Source organism: Drosophila nasuta, chromosome X, assembly GCF_023558535.2.
Source record: "Drosophila nasuta strain 15112-1781.00 chromosome X, ASM2355853v1, whole genome shotgun sequence".
NCBI classification, from domain to species: Eukaryota; Metazoa; Arthropoda; class Insecta; order Diptera; family Drosophilidae; genus Drosophila; species Drosophila nasuta.
The window spans coordinates 18,154,203-18,173,950 of NC_083459.1; the positions used below are offsets into that span (position 1 = coordinate 18,154,203).

The 19,748-nt window shown below is 34.2% G+C and overlaps 1 protein-coding gene across 5 annotated transcripts in view; it reads left to right on the forward strand.

Annotated features, from left to right (window-relative positions):
* The first annotated feature begins 409 nt into the window (after window positions 1–409).
* LOC132795625 (PDF receptor) overlaps window positions 410–19,748 on the forward strand; it is a 49,275-nt gene continuing 29,936 nt past the window's right edge. For 2 of the 5 annotated variants that reach the window (XM_060806428.1, XM_060806427.1), the window contains exon 1: window positions 414–680. The gene's annotated coding sequence lies outside the window, so the exon portion shown is untranslated. Of the gene's footprint in view, window positions 681–19,748 lie in introns of all 5 variants that reach the window. The other 3 variants (XM_060806422.1, XM_060806425.1, XM_060806426.1) reach the window with 3 other exon arrangements.

Genomic DNA, 19,748 nt, shown 5'->3' on the forward strand with positions numbered 1-19,748 from the left:
GTGTCGCTGTCGCTGTCGCTAGTATTGTTGCTGTTATTGTTGCAATCGCTAGCGCTGTTGGCGTCGTCGTCGCCGTCGTCGTCGTCGTCGTCGTCGTCGTCGTCGTTGTTGTCGTCGTCCAACGGCCGCCAGAAGGATAAGTTGCTCAGATGCTTGCAAGATTCTGTCATAACGGCTTCGGCATTCGTGGCGCGCGTCTCGCACGCGGCAAAACAGCTAACTGCAGGCTACAGGCTAAACAGCAACACAGAACAGCCAAAGCAAAAGGCTGAATTTGAAGAAACAATCAAAAGGGCCAAACAAACAAAACGTTATTTTTTTTAAAGTTTCGCGCTCACCTCACGTTTTTTCACGTTCTGTTTGTTTGTGTTGCTGTCGTGAATTGAGTTGGTTTTTTTTTTTTTTTTTTTTTTTTGAGAGAGAGAGATTTGAAAAACGTTTTCGAAAGTGCCGAGTCGCGAATAGTGTGGGAGCGAAATGCTATTGATATCGCGAGTAAGCCAAACAAATTGAAAGCAATGTTATGGTTACTATTTGTTAAATACAAGTCGAAAGATAAACATAGTCCAGCTTTACGATACGCCAAAATATTTACGACGACTGGTCCCAAAACGGCGATAATAAAGAAAAAACTAATTAAAATTCAAAGCATTTAAAAGTCAAAAACTCAAAAATGGCAGGTAAGTTTAATCATCTGCAATACTAAAATTATTTTTGGGTATAAAAATAGAATTTTAATGCCTCTCTAAATGAATTGAATGAATCATTTTCGAACAGAGTTTACTTAAACTCAATTGAATTGTTTATAGTGTGACATTCTATTTTTTTTTTTTTTTTTTTTTTTTGTTTGAACTGACAACCATTAAAATGAAAATTGTTCTTTTAATTGATTGTCTTCTTGCCAAATAATGTTTATTATTCGAAATGCAATTGCCGTGTTGCCAAAATTAATGAAAAGAAAATTGCATTTCACGTTCACGACGGGCAATAAAATTTTTGTTGGTTTATATCAACAAACAAATTAAACGAACATTATGTTGTTTCAAATAATTGCAAAAAAAAACACAAAATTTCTGCGCTGTTGCCAAATTTCAGTGTCCAAAAACTTATGCAATTTGATTTGTCGTTAAGTGAGTTGCGCACTCGACTATCAACTTTGGTCTCTGTTTGTTGTTTGTTGCTTGCGTAAAAACTGCGCAACGGAATTGATTAAGTGCTCAACTGCAGGTCCAACTAAATATTTATAAATACAATATTTCCATTGAAGAACACTCACACACATCCAAACAGATTAGTTTGTTGCATTTTTCAATTTTTCCGGGCGTTCTGTGCAATATTCATAACAACAAATGATTTTTGGTTTGGGGCCGGGACAACGCAACGTATGCGCAACATTACAAATATTTACATTTCGTAATTTTGTATGCAATCTCATATATTTTAATATACAGCATATATAGTTTATGTATCGTTCGTAATAATTCGCCTTCCGGCTCCGAGGCTTGTCAGCTTGTGTGTGAGTGTGTGTGTGTGTGTGTGTGTGTGTGTGTGTGTGTATGGAGGTATGTAAACATTTTGCCCCAACAAAAATGTGAGCGCAAAGAGACGACAAGCAAATTTTGTGGCTGCATTTCGTTCAATTTCTTTGGTGGAACGTCCGTGGCTCCCCCAAAAAATCTGTTTTTACTTTAGTTGCAGTCCCCAAAAAAAAAAAAAGTTGTAGCGACTTTCAGGCCCGGTCAGGCTGAAAATAACGAGAGGGGAGAGAGAGAGGGGGGCAACAAGGACTTTGACTGGCCAAAGACAAACTTCGTGTTGACAAAAGTTGTTACATGTTGTGCACAGACTGCTGGGCATGGAATGCACTGCCAACACACTGGTATTTATATATGTTGCACAAGTGTATGCATCTTTGAGTGTGTCTGTCATTCCGTCCGTCCGTCCGTCTGTGTGTGTTGAGCTCGTTAGCATTGGTGGCAAGTGGTGGCCGTGAAGTGCTTTTGTGCTTGCAGCAAAAACTTAAAGCGAACGTGTGGATTTTGAGTTTGCTGAAGACCAAAACTCAACGTTGAACTTGCTGATGGCCGCCGCCACGTAATGAACTGGCAAATTGCTAGATGGCTTGCCATCTGACGATGAAGTAAGTTAGCGGGCGAGGTTGACACTGATGACGCTCCGCATGAGCTTCAGTCCTGAGTCTGTGCTTTAGTCTCTCGCAGCTTCAGTCTGCGTGTGTGTGATGGCAACTGTGTCCGACAGCACGTGCCTCATTATGCGGCAGGTGGAGCAGCGTTGTAAGTTTGCGGCTGCCGTGAACGAGCGTGTAATCAAATTGAGACACTTGCGGTTAGCTTTTTGACCAGCCCACACACACTCACACTCCTCACTCACCCACACAGGCACGCACTAACGAAAAGGATATCCGAAAGAATACATTCAGCATACGTACATATTTTATTTCATTTTTTGTGTCTTTTTGTCTTTTTGTCTTTTTGCCTTGCATGCCTGCGTTTTATTAACACAAGTAATGAGCATGAAATGGGTTCGAAACTGTGATGTGGGTGCGACAGACAGTGAAAAGCTTTAGTGCGAAAATCCTTACACATATTTTTTTTTTGTTTTGCCACAAGGTTTTGTGTGTTAAGTGTTTTTGCCATAAAAAGATTCCGTTGCACTCCTCGCCGCACTTTTCTTCCCACTACATATACATATTTATTTATTATTGTGTTGTCAACTGTGTCTTCAACGAAATGAGCTCAACTGTAAAGCGATAAATGAACCCACAATTTAAATTTTCTTCCATCATATGGGTCGTATACGTACTTAATGCGCGCATATTTCGAACCCTTTTTTTTTTGGTTTGCGATGAATTTCGCGCAAATTCAATTTTTCGACTCGCCGCATAATATGTAAATGAGATGCCGACAAAAGATGCATTTTTATTTGATTCCAAATCACACACAAATTATTAGCTTTAAGAAATTTGTCTTTAAGGCGGAACCTCACATATTATTGTTACCACAATTGATATTTAATACTCATCATTAATAATGTGAATTACATAGACAACAAGCTATTGAGAATTTTAAATGTGTGCGACAATAAACCCTCTTTAATTGCTCATAATCAACGATAATTTCTCTCTTCTTCGTTTTGCAATTGCGTAATACACAATACAAAATATGAAAAGCTGAAGCTGAAGCTGTAACTGAAACCGATACTGAAATCGAACCTCTGTTGCGTAAGCTGATTACGGTTTGGTATCTATCAATAATTCACTATAATTGAAACGAATTGAAAGCGATAAAGAAGCCATTACGGGTTAATGCCAACACAATGTGATGTAGAACAATGGAGACAACTCAACTTGACATTTCTGTAGTGGAAAATATTCAAACACAAAATGGCGCGAGCATCACCATTTTTCAAATTCCAATTTCAATAAATTTCAATAGCCGAAAATAATAATCACGTACCAGATCAACAACTAGTATACAAAAACAAAAAAAAGGAAAAAAATGTAATGCTTGAAAGCGTCGGTAATCTGTAAAATGCCAAACAACATTGAAAAATCCATTTTATGGCCAAACTTGAGGTAATCCCAAAGCGGATTAACGCGCGTCTGTCAACGCTGTCATCATCATCATCATCATACTTTGACCTTACTTTATAGCAAACATATTCGCAATTACAAAGTGCGTGTTTGCACTTTGAGTGTATTATTTTGTCATTGTCACTTCCGTTGGTTAAATATGCAAACGCAACCTTACAAGCCCAGATAATTGATTTATTAACTTGAATAATGCAATCATTAGCTTAACAACAAAATGTTGCAACATTTAAAATGCAAAACCCAAAATGCAATTCGAGTGATCCATTTAATTACACGCAAAGGCTAAAGGTTGACAATAACAACACTCGCAATTGTTGCATATGCAACGAAGCAACACAAGCAACATTTTGCTCTCGTTTTGCGATTTGTTATCTCGACATGCCAAATACCTTGCTACAAAGACAATAATCCAAAGCAACGAAAGCAACGAAAGCAAAGGCAAATATGCATTAGAAACTTTTGCGAAAGGCGACAAAGAGTTGGCAAACATCAGTTGAGTGCGAAATCTTTGCACGTGTCGATGCTACATTGCGTATACGCAATTTTACAGGATATTGAAACGAATAAAACGTGTATTTGCATAAAAATAAATATTAAATATTTGAACTCGACTGTTTCGCCAGCGTTTTTTTTCGCCGCCACACACTTTTTAAATAAAATTTCAATTTTTCGTCCAAAAAAAAAAAAAAGAAAACAAATGGCAAAAAAAATGCCCAACAATGGGGGTATCCATAGCTGTTGGCCTTTTTTTACCCCATCTGAGATACAGATACAGATACAGATACATCAATTGACGGCATTCAGCACGCGTTACGGAAATCCCCAATGTGAAGGCACAAAAATAAATTGGGGTAAAAAGTGTAGTTAAAAAAATAGAATTACTCTCGCATATGGTATATATAATATATATTTTTTTGGGGAATACAAAGTACAGTTGCGGATGTTTTCCAAACAAATAAATTAATTGTGAACTTGTGATTTTATTGTTGTCGCTCTGTTTGATACGCTGTTTGTTTACGAAGAAACGAAAATGAAATCGGAAAACAAACAAAATGATAACAATTAAATCAAAATGCAATTGGCCAAAAGTCGTTTTAGTCGTCTTCTATTGACGTCACTTCCACATTTTCGATCCATATCATAATCATTGCACTGATCATGATCGTGATAATAATAGATTCACAATTTTATTGCCGACAACTGGACACAGATATTGCGGAAATTTTTTCGGTTTGAAAAGCAGCTGCCAGTTTTCAGCGATCAATGTGAAAGTGACTGAGGAGAAAGTGCAGATAGCATAAATTGCAATAAACAAATGCGAGGACAAACAAATCAGCAGCGCTTAAGTGATAGAATCAGTTAAATACCCTATAACGAAGTATTGTGGAAATATGTAAAGTAATTATATATATATTGATATGTTGATATGTATATTGATATATTTATATTAGTAATTTGACATATTGCTATATGGATATTTTTCTTATTGATTTGTTGGTATAGTGGTATATTGATATCTTGATATATTCATTTATTTATGTATTTATGTAAAGCTATATTGATATGGTAATGAAATGATATATTGATATGTTAAATAATCAAAGCTTCGGAAATACAAATTAATTTAAATTTTGATAAAGTAACAATTCAAAATTGATTAAAATCATACTGAAGATAAAATAATAAAAAAATTTCAAACTTATTGACATAAAAAAGATTTCAAAAAATCATTTCAATTATTGTTTAACTTCTGCGCAAGTACTAAAAACAATATGAATATAATGTGTTCTATTTTGTTCAATTTGAAATACAAAAATTCATAAAGTAATACAAATTTGAAAGCCAATTGTAAAAGAAGGCTTTAAAAAAAAGTATATCAATTAATTTACATCTTCTACTCAAGTATTAAATACAATATTAATATGTATTTGATCTTCAGTTATACAATAAAAATGTGTATTAAGTTTACCACATTCCGCATTAAAGTAAAAGGCAATTTAAGTATTGATCGGTTAATGTTATAAAAAACCACTAATTGAAGTAACGAAAACAAAACTTCTAGCGTAATTTAAATAAATCTTTTAGTTTGTCCCAATTAGTATTTGAAAAGCGCCTGCGGTTTTATTGTGCTCGCTATTCGCACAAGTCAAGGTTGTTTACTCTGTGTGCTGAGATCTTCTTGGCCATTCGATTACAATTCAAAGCGCTTAACTTGTGGTTGCATTGCAATTGCCATTTGCAATGAGTCCCAATAGCTTGGGATTGCCTTTATTGCGTATACGACGTGTATATCTGTTAATTAGTTCAACAAATCGCATTCTCTGAGTCAGCTTAGAGACAGAGAGAGAGTGAAGAGAGTTGTTGTTGCTGTACTGCAAATCGGTTTAGGCGCGACACACACACTCACACACATGCATACACTTAGAGGCGCACACAATATGCAAAACTATGTGATATCAAGGGCGCAATGTGTGGGCGTGGCATTGGGTGACGCTTAAATTATTTGCACATTTACGCGATTTATAATGAAAATTTGTCGCCAGCGGCTTTTACACAAAGATGCTGCACTTAAGCACTGCCTCAGTCTATGTGTGCATACAAATATGCGGCACACAGTGCGTATGTGTAATATCCTTATGCCGCATAAGACACCGAGAGAAATCAGCTGTATGTTGTCAAATGTTTTTGGTATGAGTGAGATTTCTGAGCAGCAAAGAAAAAATATAAATCAAGCAATACTTTTGCAAATTATTTATTATGCTCAAATAAACTTTAAAATAACTAAAACTAGATTGAATTCAAATTTTTTATTTTTATTTTCATATTTTATATTATAACAAAAAGAATAGTATTTCAAATTAAAATTATTTCTATTTCATAATTATATTATTATTTTATACAAAATAATTTGTCAATTGCTTAAATATAAAAACTTTCAAATAATAGAAACTAAATTATATTACATTTTGTGCCCTTTTTATAATTTTATTATTATATTAATACACAACAAAATGTATTTCAATTAAATTCAAAATGAAAATTTGTTTTTATATATTTATTTTTTTATTATTTTACACAACAAAATGATTTTCAAATTGCTCCTAAAAATATTTTGTTCAATTTTGATTATTTATTTTATACAGTCTATAAATTTGTGCTTTTATTTGTAATGCTGACCTTTTGTTATTTAATTGTTGCATTATTTTGTTTTTCATGTGAACTTCGCTAGCAAACGTTGTGAAACGTTTTTCGTTTGACATTTAATGGAAATTGCAAAGAAAGAAAAAAGTTCGATCGATGTTTTTCTGCATTGAACTGATGATAATGATATGCGCTTTTATGATTTTTTTTTTGTTGAATTTTGCTTGATTTTCTTATTGATTTTTGCACCCACATACACACACACACACTCATGCACAGACACGGAGAGTCGCACTCGAGGCTTGTAACATAAATGTAGCATACCTTTTCGGGCCGTCGCTGATGCTGATGCTGCTGCTGGAGGCCAAAACAATGAGGAGAGTAGGACGAGCAGCGTCGACTCTGTGACATGTGTTGCATTTCATTTGACCTGCAGGCAAGCACACACACACACACTCACCCACATTGTGTGGCACCAAGAATCACACACAAATAAATGTCATTTGTCGCTCGCTTTTCAGCACATTTGTTTTTCATTCGTTTTGCATTTGACATTTTGCGACTCCCCCCAAAAATGAAGAATATATGTATGTATATCCGTACGTTCAGGTTTCGTTTCTCCTCTCCTAACGGCATTTGTGTTAGCTACTAATTAAAAGGGCTAATGTCCATGACACCATATCGGTTTACATGTGTCTCTCTGTGTCTCTGTGTCTGTGTGTGTGTGTCAAGGACAATTGCAATTGTGCTAGTTTCCAACTAATCAGCATATAAAACGAGTGCCGTTTGAATGCAATTCCATTCGACTGCCTTGGCAATTATACTTGCACTTTTTAATTGAATTGACGCCACAACCATCGATAGCCAACTGCAGATCCAATCGTATACTAAGCAAGTAATAAAACTATAGTCGAGTGTGCTCAACTGTGAAATGCCCGCACTCCATATTGAATAAATAAAAAACAGTGTGGTATTATTCTTAAAATATACCAACAAAATACATATATAGAATATACCAAACACTATATTTGGTATATTGGTATATTGTATAATAATACATTAAAAATACACCAGATTGTGAAAAGGCAGTATTTATTTTTAAAATACCGAATTAATATACCACGAGAATACCAAAAATACCAAAGTCTACATTTGGTATATTGATATATTACTTCATTCAAAAATACTAAAAATACTAAAATATGCCAAAGAGAATATTGATATAGTACTTCATCCAAAATATACCATAGAGTGCAAAATATACCAGATTGCGAAATTACAGTATTTATTTTAAAAAAATATACCAAATTAATATACCACAAAAATACCAAAGTCTGCATTACTGATATATACCAATGACTATATTGATATAGTACTTCATTCAAAATACACCATATAGTGCAAAATATACCAGATTGCGAAATTGAAGTTTTTATTTAAAAATATACCAAATGAATATACCAAGAGAATACCAAAAATACCAAAGTCTACATTTGGTATATTGATATAGTACTTCATTCAAAAATACTAAAAATACTAAAATATACCAAAGACTATATTGATATAGTACTTAAATTAAAAAACACCATAGAGTGCAAAATATACCAGATTGTATTACACACATTTCTTACAAGCACAAAGTTATAATGCTATAATACCCTTCTACCCTATGAGTAGCGGGTATAAATTTATAAATAGACTCTTCCACCCTGGATCTCCTCTCTCTCTCCCTCGCTTGAAATCGTGCCACGTCGCGGCAAAATAATGAGGTATAAAATAATGTGCACAAATTAATGCAAACCACTCACAATAATGACAAATGTCACATTTTTCAGTTCCCACAGTTCTCTACTCCCAGTCATTTTTCCCCCCTTTCAACCATTTTCCGCTTTTCTGTGTCAATGCTGCAACTTAAAGTGTAACGATTAATATTATTGTGCAGCAGCTAGAAATCAATAATTCGCAATTGCCATATAATTAATAACTCCATTGAGATCAACTAATTGATTTTTAAGGCTCGTAATTATTATTGCAAATGCTTTTACAACTTTGTGCTGCATTATAATTTTGTTGGAAAATGAATTGCGGAAAAATCGGAGACTTGAGGAAAATAATTATGCACTTTGTGACACACTTTTTGAACAATTAGCGTCGCTGAATTATTTAGTTATTCTACTTTCAAATCGATTTTACTTAACGGTGATTTCACTATTTCTACATTTATTTATATTTTTAGTATTTATCAGAAAAATATTGAAGTTGCTCTAAAAATTGCATTATCAATGCTTACAAAATCAATTTTGTTGCTCCATTATTTTAATAATTTTGATTTATTATTTACTGCAACGAACACTCGCTTAAATTATTTTCAATAATGTTAATTAATTGAGTTAATTGTGTTTTTTTTATACAACGATTCAGCTATGTTTAATTACATTTTACTTAACCAACAAATCTCGGCAGAAAATAAAAACTTTTATTTATTATTTCTTGCAACTTACAATCATCAAAGATAAATTATTTTGTAAAATTTGCTTTATTGCTCAGTGTTTGGTTAATAATTTAATAAATCAGTTATGCGTTCTATTCTTTTGAGATATTAATTCAGTTCATTTTCTACAAAGCGAACAACAAAATATATTTCAACTTTGATTTCAATTTCTCAGAATTAAGAATCTTATAAATAATTTTGGGTTTCTTTCTTGATTGCTTCCTATTTGTTAATTCTCTTACTTTTGAGTTTAGTTTACCGAAAACAACAAAATCGAACAATCGAAAATTTATTTTGCAAATTCAACTCAATTTCAACACTTAAATTTAGTTAGTAGAAAATATAGCTACCAAATGTTACTAAGAGCATAATTCATAAGCGTTATAACGTTGCGACGACATTAGCCAACAAATTTGGCCAAATTAAACAAGTGCAGCGAGTGAAGTCGTTCAGAAATTTATTACTCGGCATAATGAGTCACCATTTGGCTTCATAATAAAGTTAAACACTTACCTCATTGTTATAATTAACTCATTGCTATGCAGTTAAGCACAGCGGCTTTGCCTTAACTTCATTAGCCAAGTGCACAGAGTGTGCACAGTGAAACAGAGTCGACACAAAACTTGCATATCCAGATTCAAAAGTTTCGAAAGGAAAAAAAAAAGAAAGAAAAGAAAAGAAAAGTAAAAATCGAATACAGTCAGAGGCATTTGGTTTTTTGACATCTTTAATGCGCGGCTGCTGCACATCTCATTGCCATCAAAAGTTAACGAAGCATGTGTGGATGAAAAATTTTCACGAATAGTGGAAGCAATGTGCAAAAGTTACTTTCGACTCTGTGGATGTTTGCTCTTTTGCCGTCGGTGCCATCGCGGCGTATGCTTCATATTTTTTGGCGACTGTGTGGCAGCGCTCAAAACTTTGACAAAATGCAGGCCAAAGAGTCGACAGTCGTCAGTTTTGTGTAAATGTCTTGGTGTTTCTTTTTTTTTTTGGTTGCAAGTGGCAAGTGGCAGGTGGCAGCTGCAGCTTGTTTTTAGGTGAAATATGCGGCACTCAGCTAAGGCCATTGCCATCAGCACACTCATTGCGCCGCACAAGCCGCTAATTTCACTTAACTCAACGGAAATTTGCATACGTGGCAGGTGCCAGTTGCCAGTTGCCCAGCTATCCAACTATACATCTCCCAAATGCCACGTGGCAAGTGCCACACACTCACAAACACACACACACACATACACAGAAGTCACACGTTGGCGGCCTTTTGATTTTTGGGTTAATGTGGCCAAAACTTCGCTGCTTCGCTCATATGCAATTCCCTTTCAAACACCGAATAAAGAAACGAAATTTACAATTCTTACGATACTTATGCGACCAGCGGCCATATCAACTCTTTGGCAAAGAAGATGCAAAAACTTTTGATAAGATTTTAAGAGTCTTAAATTTTTGGGTTTCCTTTGTGTAATTACGTAAAATAATTACTCGCTACGAAATTTAGTTGTGGCATGAAACACGTTCAATATGGTTTCGGAGGTTGCTTTTGCTTAATCTAATTAAATGAAAATGATTTGCATTATTATACAATTGACTTTGAAGTAGACATACATAGAAGGCACAACATTTGCTTCTCTTTATTGTTATACTTATACTGTACTATAAATACTATATTATATATATAATGATACTAGTAATACTATATCATGTAAATGATTGAATATGTTGCTTACTCATAAATTGAATTGAAGTAAAGACAATACAATTAATATGCTACTTATGTATATTGAAAATCATTGACAAAGTAAGCTGTTGGTAATGAATTGTAGAAGTTATTTAAGAAACACTTTTGTATGGCAAAAAAGCTGCATCAAGAATAGAGTGTTGAGTGCTTTGGATGAAAATCTGGTATGTTTACTACTGTATGGTATATTTCAAATGTAGTACTATATAAATATACCAAATATAGCCTTTGGTATATGAATATGGTAAATTTTATAAATAACACCGCACTGTTTTGCTCCTATTCACATTGGGTAGCGGGTATCTCGCAGTCAAGCACACTCGATTGTAGTTTTTTTTTACTAGTTTTCAATAAAGCTATATGCATTGCTAATTTTCAGTGACAAAGTAAGCTGTTGGTAATCATGAATAGCAAATATAGCTAACTATATAACTATGAGAAAATTGCTATTCGATTTATGATGGAATTATTTTTTTCTTTGAAATTTTGTATTAAAGAAGTATAAGTATAATTTGCCGTCGGTATTTTAATATACTATTTTAAAATTATGAGAGTTAGGACTTGTCTATTAAAGTTTAAACTCCATTTAATTTTGTATGGGACTACTTTCAAGTCTCATTTTAGAACGTTAGTTTTATAGACTATAAACTATTTTAACATAATTTGAACTGTGATTTAAAATAGGAAAGTGTTTGAAATATGGTATTATAAGAATATTATTTAATATATACATTCACATATATTATTTGACGTCCAAAATTTTGTCTATTTTCCAATTTTCAATTTAATAATTATGCCGATTTAACATCTACAATTTAAAATGCGAAATTTTGTCTATTTATAAATTCCGTTATTATGCTTAACACTTGCAACTCAAATGCGACTTAGGACTTCTTACTTAATACTCTTGGCAATATTCGAAATTGTCGTTGTCATGCAATTGGTCACTCTGAAGCACACTTTGAGCGAGTTACATCTGCAAACACTCGACGCTTTGGGGCACTCTTAACGAGAGTGGCAGCTGCCACTGCGTCAACATCGTTCAACCATAATGCAATTTGGGAGCAAAATTTTGAATGGATGAGTTTCAGTTGATTATGCTCACTTTTCGAATGTTCACTTTTTCTGTGTATTATGTTTTTCCTTTTTTTCTTTGTCGTTTGTTGTTTTGGGGATTATTTCAATCGACTCTTTAGCCAAGAGTTAGGAGCATGGGAAATGTAATTGACGGCTGTTTTAAGAAGCCAACGGCAGTTGACCCACAACCCAAAAAAATAAAGAATAAAAAAAAAAGGAAATGCGGCGGGATTCGTGTGCCGCCCATTTGGCTTGCATAACGCAAAAGCGCGCCGCTTTCCATTTGTGCAGAATTTCTATTTCTATTTTTAATAAAGCAACGCAAGCGCAAGGTCAGCCGCCAATTTTGATAGCCTAGCTGGGCGAGTGGCTGGCTCACTGACTGTGTGTTGACTTGTGGCTGGGTGTGGGTATGAGGCGCTGTCGTTGGCGTTGGCGTTGGCGTTATGCTGGCTGTTGGGTGTTGGGTTAAGCCCAATGGGGTTAGAGGTTAGCACTTAGCCAGCATGAAAATGAAAGCAAAGGCGCACTAAATCTAGCACACAGAGGCAAAAGGCAAACAGCAGCAGCAGCAGCAACAGTGGCAGCGAAGCAGAGCAACTGAGAGCGACAGCGGCTAACGAACGTTGCAAATGTTGCACCACTGACCCGAAGGACAACCAACAGCCAACTTTTGGTTTCGGCCATTTAATGGCAATGCTCTCAATGCGACTGCCAAATGCCCAAACTTGCATAAAAAATATTAATTAAAAACTTTGCAATCGAACGCGTTCGCAAACAGAGCGAAGTAAGAATGCCTACTAAAAATCCAGCCACTCACAACTTAAATACAGTGTAATGTCGATAAAACAAACAAAGTGATGCCATAAAAATAACATTCGATGGCCACAAAGATCACACAATGTTTTGTTTGGTGATGTATTTAAAATATATTTTTTGTTTAACTGAAAAAATGTTAAAATGTGTTTAAAATTCTGCAAATTTAACTAAATACTTAAAAGAAAAATATAAAAAAAATGGTCAAATAAACATGACTATAATATAGGTTTCTTTACCTCTTCTTCAATTCATTTTTTTTAATTGTAAAATAAAAGAGTAAAAAATATGTTAGCATGAACAAAAATAGGTAAAAATAGCAATATGTTGAACTCTTTTAACTCTTTTTAGTTTTTATTTATTTAATTATTTTTTTTATATTTTTAACACATTTTAACATAATGGTTAAATAAAAATGTACAAAATATGTTGATGTACACAACAAATAGTATTTTAAGATCCCAAAGTATATTGTTGTTTTATTACTAAAATAAAATGGCAGTGAATAAAAAATAATATGCAAATTAAAAAAAACTCAAATGATGTCAAATATATTCTTCTTTTATTTCTAAAATAAAATGGCAATGAATATAGTATGTAATTAAAAATATCACTTCATAAAATTATACATAAATGTGAAAATGCACAATATTTCTAAATTCAAAAATTCTTCACTTTCGATACAAATTTATTTATTTGTTTATATTACAATTATTATGCCATTTTTGGCATTTGCGTTTATCGACTTTCTACTGTACCTACGTAAATTGACCGCCAGTCAATGTGGAGCAACCTGGTTCCACCTGCTGTCTGCTTCCTGTTTCCTGCTTTCTGCTGCTGCTACTGCTGCTGCTGACCTGCTGTTGGCCAACGATTCACTTGAACAAAAGTTGCCAACTGGCCGCCACTTGAAGTTTGGATTGCGGCAATCAGCGACTCGATTCCCATCGAAGTGCAAGTTGCTTCGAGTGGGTCAAATGATGTGGAAATCGCTGTTTAATCTCTCTCTTTCTCTTTTTCAATCCAAGTAGCAGCTCATCGCTCTTTCTGCGCCCATCTTTTAATATCTTCTCTCTTTTCTATTTACCTTCCCTTTCTTTTCTCTGGAACTTTTGCGCTATTTGTGTGGTCTAGTTGTGAATTTGAGTGCAAAACTACAGCTCAAATCGTGTTGCCAGACTATATTCATCACAAGTGCAAGTTCAATATAAACTTGGACAGCGTTGCCACCTGACATTTGTCTAGCGCTTCCAACTTGCTAACGAACTGAAGTATTACAATGTAAATGTTTTATTGTTTAGTGTTGAAAGATTTCCACCAAAGCATCGAACTTTTTCATCACATAACATTAGCAAAAAAATATTAAAATTTAATCATAAAAGAAAATATTTTAATGAAGTTGCCAGTGCAAGCGTATTTAGCAGCTATTTATACCGAAAAATGTCAACCTGTTGACTGTGCTTTTAAATCCAAAAGCATGAAGATAAAAAGCCTAATTAAATTTAATTAAAAATGAGCCACATTGTGCTTTAAATAGAGAGCGAACTGGGATTACAGTGAATCTGGTAACCATGGCTGTTTTTCATGTATTTAAACATATTAATGAATGCTTTGGGGTGGCAGCTGCCTCTTTCTCTTTCTCTCCCTCTCGCTCTTTCCATCTCACTTCCTCTTGCTCTCTTTCGAGCACAATGTATGTTAAGCAGGTTTCAAGTTAAAGTTGAAGTTGGCCTCTTGACTAATCAGTAAAATGGACATGAATTGTGTCCTGTGCCGGCGCCCCAGAAACAATGGACGATTGTTTTCCATTGGCCAGTGGGCGTGGCATTGAGGTAGGACGCAGGCCACAACAACAATCTGCTGTGCCTGCAGTTTGCATGATAAACAAAAGCTCTGAGAAAATCGTGCAAATATCAGACAACGTTAAGAGCCGACGCACTGGAAAATTGTGGAATAGGTTAAGGGAGAAAAACCTAGAAAGCGAGATGCAGGGGAAAGCGAGGTAGAAGGCATCGCGTTATTCATATTATGCATTATTGTTGTTATTATGGCTGAGCTTTGTTTGCCAGCCTCGGACCAGGCCAAAACTGTTGCATTGTTTTCCGGCGACCAAATACATAAAAAAAAGACTCAAAAACGTAAGACAAAGCAGAGCACAGCCAAAGGAAGCAAAAGAAAGAGACGTAGCAACGCTAGAAGAACAAGAACAAGAACCCGAAGAAGTGGTTGTAAGAGAGGAAGAAGGAGGAGAAACTGGGCAAAGCGTGCGACGCTTTTTTTGCTGCTTATTGTTGTGCTAGTCGTACGTGTGTGTGTGTGTGTGTGTGTGAGTGCGGCAATTGTGGCGAGGCATCCACAACGAGATACAAGTATAAGGCGCTTAAACAATGCGGCAATGAAATGTTATACTCATGCTTGTAGCCAGTGTTGCCATCCACTTTCTTCCTACAGTGTAACAAGTTCAGTAAAAAGGAACGAGTTTTTGAAATAAAAAGCTAGAAGATTATTTTTAACGAATAGCAAATTACACAAAAATTCAATAATATAGCAAACAATAAAGAGTGTTTATAGCGAGTAAACAAAAAATAACTAGTTGTAATGTAATACCGATAACGAGTATATAGAATATGAAAATAAATAGAATATAAGAGAAATATTAATATAATAGTAATATAATAGTTAATAGAAATGCACGAATAACCGATTTAACTATTGAGTATTTAAAATAATTGTCGATGCTTACGAATTTTAAACGAGCTACACGCTTAACTGCCGTAAAATGCAGCAAGTTTTTAAAACGAAAAGATAAAAACAAGTAAGAAAGCTACAGTCGAGTGTACTCGACTGTGAGATACCCGCTACCCATTTTGAATAAAAGCAATATATTTTGCGGTATTTTTCTCAAAATATACCAAATATACTGCAAAATACTAAACAAATATACCAAATGGTATATTTGGTATATCGATATAGTACCACATTCAAAATATACCATAGTCGGCACGATATACCACATTGTCAGCCAAAGCAACTAAGACCCCTAGTAAGTAGGCGTTTTTGCCCATACAAAAGTATTTCTTAAATAACATCGACAATTTTTATCTGATCGCAACCAAATCAGGAATCATAACTACTATAGTAATTATTGTATACACCAAAAATTCGCTTTAGCTCTAGCTTTAAAATTAGGTTTTATATTCGATCTTTTTTGATTTGCGGGGGCGGGATGGGGCGTGGCAAAAATTTTAAACGAAAAAAAATTATAGCTCTTATAGTCTCTGAGATCCAGAGTTTCATACGGACGGACGGACAGACGGACAGACACACAGACGGACAGACGGACTTGGCTAGATCGTTGGCTCGGCTGTTGACGCTGATCAAGAATATATATACTTTATAGGGTCAGAGATGCCTCCTTCTACCTGTTACATACATTTCCTGCCGGCACAAAGTTATAATACCCTTCTACCCTATAAGTAGCGGGTATACTATAATAACGAATTGTAATGTTGCAACGAGTAAATCCAAGTAGTTCCCAGAAAAATCTGTAACTTTATTTCCGTGGAATATGTAAAGTTGAAAAAAAGGAATAAAGAATTTACGAGAATCAATAACAATGTCTACAGCAAGTAGCGCAGAATTTTATAACTTCTAGATAAAAATAACAAATTAGTGCAAATCATACTAACGAGTAAATCTAATTAACAATGTAAAGTAGCGAATTCACATAGACAACTACATAGCTAACAGCTTCCAATAGAAAAATACGCTATGCTAACGCAATAAAGGAGTTGCGTGCGGTGCACAAATTGCATGTGAATTAATATGAAAGTTAACAGAGAGGCAACTAACGAGACGACTTATATGGCAGCTAATGTAAAGCAATGTCTGGCAAATGCGGTTGGGCAACGACAGCGAACAACGGAACAACGGCAAGTGCAATATTGATGTGGAAATCCACTCACGTAATTTGCGAGATAATTTGACGTATGGCGAGACACTGTGCGAGAGGCAAGCTAACACACGCTACACGTACTATAAGACGAGGTCTACGATTGCATCTTGGACTTGGGTGTTAATCAGCCAAGTAGAACACTGGAGACAGAGAGAGAGAGAGTATGTGTGAGAGAGGGAAAGAATGAGATGAAGATGTTGCCGCTGGTGTAGTACATATGTTACACACACACACACATGCGAGTATCTGTGTCTAAGTATGTGTTTTCTATGCAACTGCTTATGCCTCATACTTATACAATGTTCTACAGGCATTAAATCAGCCAGAGAGTGAGAGAGAAAGAGGGAGTGCAAGCAAGACAGCTGTAGACAATGATTTGCATATGAAGCTGCAGCAGCTGCTGTTGCCACTGGGCTGCATTTACATGCATCACTTGTTCTACTTATAAATGAGCATATATGTATATATGAATGTGTGTGTGTGTGTGTGTGTGTGCGTGTTGTAGGCCTTGCAGTATGACCTTGATCTTCATATGTCCTTTTCCCCCATATATATGTATATATAAAAAAAAATGAGAAGCAAAAGTGAAACCGGCTGCGCCTTCTTAATAGGCTTTCAGCTGAGGGCTAAGCAACGACAAAATCAGATGGAAAGTGTGACTAGAAAAACAACACAAAACAAGAGCAACACACACACACAGACACAGAGATTATCAGGAAGCTATGAAGAATGTATAATTCTAAGAACGATTCGACCAGCATAAATAATTGCAATCACAAAACAATAAAACTGATGCCAGATTAAAAATTAAAGCGATCAGTTATCCAGATTGTTTAGCATCAATAAATAGAAAACACAGCATCAAAACGCAAAACAATAAAGTTGTCAATGCAGTAAAAATATAAATGTTTACAATAATATTTAAAATTTAACATAAATAGTTTTTTTTTGTGAAAAATACAAATTTTTTTAAATACATAAATGGGGGAATCAATTAATCAATTATCTGAGTATTGCAATACAAAAGCATTGAAACACACAAATTTATTAATCTTAAAATTTTATACATTTTTAAAATTATCAAAATTATTAACTTTGCCGCTTAACATTTTTTCGAAATGAATTTATTGTGTATTTAAATTGAGTTTGCTACAGAATGAGTAAAATAAGTTTATAACCAAATATCATTAAAATTCATTCATTAAATAAACAACACCAACTTTAAAATAAAGAAATATATAAAATTCTCATGCAACTTTTCCATTCAAAATTATATTCAAGCGTCAGTACGTTTTGAACATTTTAAATAAGGGAATTTGTAAAAATAAATTTGTAGTAATAAAATCATTTATTAAATTATTGCTTATTCAAATAAAGTCTAAAATTAAAACTTCAAGAAAAAACCTCAATACATTTAAAAGTTAATAAAATATACAAAGCTGGTAAAATTGACATTTATGTTTGCCTTTTGAAATTAAATAAATCTATTAACTCACCTTGAACATTAAAATAAAATTCGTTCATTAGGTTATTCAGTTTAAATAACAAAAATTCGAAAGTTGACAAAATAGTGAAAACTAACTAAACTGAGAAGGTCTTAAAATACAATAAACATTTTGGTTATCGCAGAATATTTTTACTATGAAAATGTACAATAATAAAAAAGATTCATTTGCGTATTTAAATAAAGTTAATTACTGTTAAAAATAAATGGTCGAATTTAAACTTAAAGACACATTAAAACCTAGGAAAATTGGCATGAAAAAAGTAAATGAAACTTTCAGCTCGCTTTGAACTTTTGACGTTGTTTTTAATTCCCCCACAACAATTGCAGTTTAAGTAATTTGAATACAGGATTTAAAACGTCAATCATGTTTGAATGCAATCTTGTGTTGTTTTTTTTCGGGAATGTTTAAAATTGAACTCAATTCTTTTTACTCATCGCACAATGACGACAAATCTAGGGTCTGATGGCGACTGTTCGCTGCTCGGGTGTTTTAGCCATGTCATGAAATTCAAGTGTTTGTTATTGTTTTGTTGGCTTAGTTTTTGCTGCCGAGTGCTGTGCAATGCTCTGCGACCACAAAAGCCATAAAACTCATTTGATTAACCAACATTGTGCACATTCAAATATACATACATATATATTTACCATATATTATATTTGTTTTGCCCGTTTTGTAATTTAATTATCCAACAATAAATAGAATAATGTGCAACTGCCCGCATCACAATGTGGATTGTGGATTCCGGATTGTGGCATTTGCCTGTGTACGCGTATACGCAATAAATGTGTCCTAGCATATATTAATCATACGCCTCGTGGCCTTGTGCTGACTAGCAACCATGCGGGCAAACAACAACAACAACAACAATAATACCAAATACTAACAATAATATTAAGCAGCTTTTACCCACAGCACCACATCGATGTATTGTGTATTTGTTTCTCAATGGCTTTCAAGCCAAATCAAGACAACACTTATGTGTCCTTTTATATGTATTTAGCAACATTCGTACAACACAGTACGAAAATATCCAGACTGGAATTAAAGTTAATTTTGTTACAACAACAATCGACTATTATTGGAAATAATTACGAAGGTTATTGTACGCATAATTCTGGCACTTGACGTAAAGTATTTAACCAAGAAATTGATTCAGATCTTAAACAGTAATTAAAGCTAAGGAATTTATGGTCAAGTTTTCATAACTTTGTACCTTCAGGAAATGTATGTAACAGGCAGAAGAAGACATCGCCGACCCTATAAAGTATATATAATATATTCTTGATCCGCATCAACAGCCGAGACGATTTAGCCATCTCCGTCTCTCTGTCTGCCTGTCTGTCTATCCGAATAATAAAAGATACAGATATAATTTTTGGCCACCACTTGTTATATTTGTTTAAAATTTT